This window comes from Schistocerca piceifrons, unplaced genomic scaffold (genome assembly GCF_021461385.2).
Source record: "Schistocerca piceifrons isolate TAMUIC-IGC-003096 unplaced genomic scaffold, iqSchPice1.1 HiC_scaffold_1296, whole genome shotgun sequence".
Taxonomy (NCBI): Eukaryota; Metazoa; Arthropoda; class Insecta; order Orthoptera; family Acrididae; genus Schistocerca; species Schistocerca piceifrons.
The window spans coordinates 5,001-10,000 of NW_025727120.1; the positions used below are offsets into that span (position 1 = coordinate 5,001).

Here is a 5,000-nt window from a genome sequence, read left to right on the forward strand (position 1 = left end):
CAGGCTAGAGTCTCGTTCGTTATCGGAATTAACCAGACAAATCGCTCCACCAACTAAGAACGGCCATGCACCACCACCCACCGAATCAAGAAAGAGCTATCAATCTGTCAATCCTTCCGGTGTCCGGGCCTGGTGAGGTTTCCCGTGTTGAGTCAAATTAAGCCGCAGGCTCCACTCCTGGTGGTGCCCTTCCGTCAATTCCTTTAAGTTTCAGCTTTGCAACCATACTTCCCCCGGAACCCAAAAGCTTTGGTTTCCCGGAGGCTGCCCGCCGAGTCATCGGAGGAACTGCGGCGGATCGCTGGCTGGCATCGTTTATGGTTAGAACTAGGGCGGTATCTGATCGCCTTCGAACCTCTAACTTTCGTTCTTGATTAATGAAAACATACTTGGCAAATGCTTTCGCTTCTGTTCGTCTTGCGACGATCCAAGAATTTCACCTCTAACGTCGCAATACGAATGCCCCCGCCTGTCCCTATTAATCATTACCTCGGGTTCCGAAAACCAACAAAATAGAACCGAGGTCCTATTCCATTATTCCATGCACACAGTATTCAGGCGGGCTTGCCTGCTTTAAGCACTCTAATTTGTTCAAAGTAAACGTGCCGGCCCACCGAGACACTCAATAAAGAGCACCCTGGTAGGATTTCAACGGGGTCCGCCTCGGGACGCACGAGCACGCACGGGGCGGTCGCACGCCTTCGGCTCGCCCCACCGGCAGGACGTCCCACGATACATGCCAGTTAAACACCGACGGGCGGTGAACCAACAGCGTGGGACACAAATCCAACTACGAGCTTTTTAACCGCAACAACTTTAATATACGCTATTGGAGCTGGAATTACCGCGGCTGCTGGCACCAGACTTGCCCTCCAATAGATACTCGTTAAAGGATTTAAAGTGTACTCATTCCGATTACGGGGCCTCGGATGAGTCCCGTATCGTTATTTTTCGTCACTACCTCCCCGTGCCGGGAGTGGGTAATTTGCGCGCCTGCTGCCTTCCTTGGATGTGGTAGCCGTTTCTCAGGCTCCCTCTCCGGAATCGAACCCTGATTCCCCGTTACCCGTTACAACCATGGTAGGCGCAGAACCTACCATCGACAGTTGATAAGGCAGACATTTGAAAGATGCGTCGCCGGTACGAGGACCGTGCGATCAGCCCAAAGTTATTCAGAGTCACCAAGGCAAACGGACCGGACGAGCCGACCGATTGGTTTTGATCTAATAAAAGCGTCCCTTCCATCTCTGGTCGGGACTCTGTTTGCATGTATTAGCTCTAGAATTACCACAGTTATCCAAGTAACGTGGGTACGATCTAAGGAACCATAACTGATTTAATGAGCCATTCGCGGTTTCACCTTAATGCGGCTTGTACTGAGACATGCATGGCTTAATCTTTGAGACAAGCATATGACTACTGGCAGGATCAACCAGGGAGCTGCGTCAACTAGAGCTGAGCAGCCGGCCGCCCGGGAGTGTGTCCCGGGGGCCCGCGCGAACACGCAAGCGTCCGCTCAATCATTCTGCAAACAGGAGGAGGCTGAGCTCCCCTGCACAATACACCTCGAAACCCTCTCAGGTCCCGGCGGCGCGCAGCGCCGTCCCAAGTACTTGGTCGGGTTCGAGAGAGGCGCAATCGCCCGGAGTTAGGCGAGTAGACGCTTTCGGTGCGACCACCCGTGCTCCCAACTGAGCTTGCCGCTGCCGACAGAGGCCCGGGAGCGTGCTGTCGTGGCATTGCCGGCGGGAGACAACACGCGCCACCTACGGTGACCGGCAGCTCCAACGCCAGCGCCACAGAAGGACAAAAGCCCCACTTGGGTGCCGAAGCGAACTCTCCCAGCACAGCGCACGCGCCAACACATCCGCACAGCTGCGATACAAACCACCAGCGAGAACCGCTGGGGCGACCGAGCAGCAGACGGCGTCGCGGCGCCGAGCGCCGGGCGGCAGCGCATCCTCAACGCACACAGTCCTCAATCGGACCAGCACACTGAAGATGTCCACCGCGCTTCGCACCGGGCCCGCGAGGACCTACTTTGGCCGCACGGCGCCGCGCGCAGGGTGCGCCGGCGCGCAGCTGCGACGCCTGCCGCGTCCGTCGGCCGGCGCGCCTGCCACTGGCCGCCCCCACCAGCCGGCTGTAGCGCGTGCGCCCACGCACCGCGCGGCCAGCACGCCGGGAGGCGCCCCCTCACCGGCCGGGGACGGTCCCACCCAGCCACCGCCGCGTATCGCTTCACACCCAGATGCCGTTCAGTTTCGTCGGCATGGTGGGTATCGCTGGAACAACCGGTTAGTACCTCAACCTATCGTCGCCATCACCGATTCACCCCTAGCGAGAACAACCGCACCACAACAGGTTACCATTTGTTCATTTGCGTAACTTCACCAGAAAACGCAGGCGTCCATCGCCATTTGCAACTTCCACGATTATTGCATGCCTGTGTCAGGTGTCACGCCACACTACGTCTGCCCACATACACGCAACAAAATGTGCACGCCTAGACAATACGTGGAAGGTGGCCCCCGTACGTATGCGATGTCCATTGCTCGAACGACTGTCAACCGGCCTCTGTAGCATGTCGCAGATATGGAACGCGGTGCACCATGCCATCACGGTGTGTGAGGAGAGACGACTAGGTCCGAATACATCAACAGACAGCTCATGCTGATCGCCATCCACGGCGTCCGTTCCTCCCACACGTCTCTATGGCGTACCACACTGCAATCCAGCTCTCATAGGGAGACGACACGTAGCTGCGTGCACAATATTTGCACTGTATGGTCCGCCGTTTTTGGGCGCAGTCGTTGTACGGTCACACATGTGCCACGATGTATCATTCAGTACATAAGGACGAATGTGCAGTACAGATTGTGGTTTACGCGTACGACATTAGCGGACAGTTGACACAGGCCGCACCACAACGTAGCCTGAGTACGTCGCATGCGGAGGGCATTGAACATGCAAAGTTCTCACCAACCAGCTTGCGAAGGCAGGGGGCAAGGTGGGGACGTGGGGAGGGGCGGCATGTACGTCCTGCTGCCATCCACATTACAGTGTACAGCAGGAGCATGTGGAAAGTGAGCAAGACTTGCAAGGTGTTTAACATGAAGCGATACACAGGGGAGCGGGGAGTGCGAGTAGCGAACTATATTGCGAGGGTTGCGGGTGGGCAACACTACACTAATTGAACGAGTCGTATAACAATTACAGAGCAGGTTTAGGCGACAACGTGGGTTACGTTAGGCGACAACGTGGGTTAGGTTAAGGCACGACGTGGGTTAGGTTAAGGCACGACGTGGGTTAGGTTAAGGCACGACATGGGTTAGGTTAAGGCACGACATGGGTTAGGTTAAGGCACAACATGGGTTAGGTTAAGGCACAACATGGGTTAGGTTAAGGCACAACATGGGTTAGGTTAAGGCACAACATGGGTTAGGTTAAGGCACAACATGGGTTAGGTTAAGGCACAACATGGGTTAGGTTAAGGCACAACATGGGTTAGGTTAAGGCACAACATGGGTTAGGTTAAGGCACAACATGGGTTAGGTTAAGGCACAACATGGGTTAGGTTAAGGCACAACATGGGTTAGGTTAAGGCACAACATAGGTTAGGTTAAGGCACAACATAGGTTAGGTTAAGGCACAACATAGGTTAGGTTAAGGCACAACATGGGTTAGGTTAAGGCACAACATGGGTTAGGTTAAGGCACAACATGGGTTAGGTTAAGGCACAACATGGGTTAGGTTAAGGCACAACATGGGTTAGGTTAAGGCACAACATGGGTTAGGTTAAGGCACAACATGGGTTAGGTTAAGGCACAACATGGGTTAGGTTAAGGCACAACATGGGTTAGGTTAAGGCACAACATGGGTTAGGTTAAGGCACAACATGGGTTAGGTTAAGGCACAACATGGGTTAGGTTAAGGCACAACATGGGTTAGGTTAAGGCACAACATGGGTTAGGTTAAGGCACAACATGGGTTAGGTTAAGGCACAACATAGGTTAGGTTAAGGCACAACATAGGTTAGGTTAAGGCACAACATAGGTTAGGTTAAGGCACAACATAGGTTAGGTTAAGGCACAACATAGGTTAGGTTAAGGCACAACATAGGTTAGGTTAAGGCACAACATAGGTTAGGTTAAGGTACAACATAGGTTAGGTTAAGGTACAACATAGGTTAGGTTAAGGTACAACATAGGTTAGGTTAAGGTACAACATAGGTTAGGTTAAGGTACAACATAGGTTAGGTTAAGGTACAACATAGGTTAGGTTAGGTTAGGTTACACGTTGTTGTAAGGAAAGGTGTAGGGGGGGGCGGGGGCGGCAGGTTCGTTGATAGTGATTATAGTAAGTGAATGCTTGTGACATGATCAGATTTGTCACGTCAGGATGCACCTTTGGCTTATTAGAGGCGGCGCTCCAATTCTATGCTTGTGTCAGACCTGTGTCTTTGACTCATGTCATTGTTTGTGCGCTGTGACAGGAGGTACTATTGTGATGTTGGGTGCACCGTTGTATAGGACATGTGTGGGTGTTGGTGCCTGATCTGCGCAATGGTGGATGTCGAAAGGGTGGGATATTGTATTTTCCGCATGGACCTCCTGGTCTGGTTGTGATAGTGTGGATTGTGTAATGTGGCGGAGAGGATGCACTGGATGTTGTTCCATGCTGGTGCTTACATATTGTATGTGCGCCCGTTAGAAGCAGAGAGTGGTGCGTGATCAGAGTGGCTGGCTGACGTGTGGTTCCCATTGTGGGCAGACTCTTTCAGCATGTATACGGACAGTTGTATATATATTCTGTAGTTTGATGGCTCTGCATTGATTACTAATCAGCGCCGTGTGTACGGGTAATCTGGTTCCAGTCCAAAATGTTCCATCTGTGTACATTAGTGACAAAGACTCCCCTCATGCAGTGGGGCTCGGTCTGTTATAACTCTTCCGCGTAATATATTTGCCCCACGTTTTTGCGACTGCGAGTGCGAGTGC

The 5,000-nt window shown here is 52.9% G+C and overlaps 1 non-coding gene across 1 annotated transcript in view; it reads right to left on the bottom strand.

The window, feature by feature from the left end:
- The window catches only part of LOC124731628, a 1,909-nt gene extending 470 nt beyond the window's left edge, over positions 1-1,439 (bottom strand). The window contains exon 1 of the ribosomal RNA XR_007008380.1: positions 1-1,439. This exon is cut by the window's left edge and continues 470 nt beyond it. This is a non-coding gene — a ribosomal RNA (small subunit ribosomal RNA).
- Between the last annotated feature and the right edge of the window lie 3,561 nt (positions 1,440-5,000).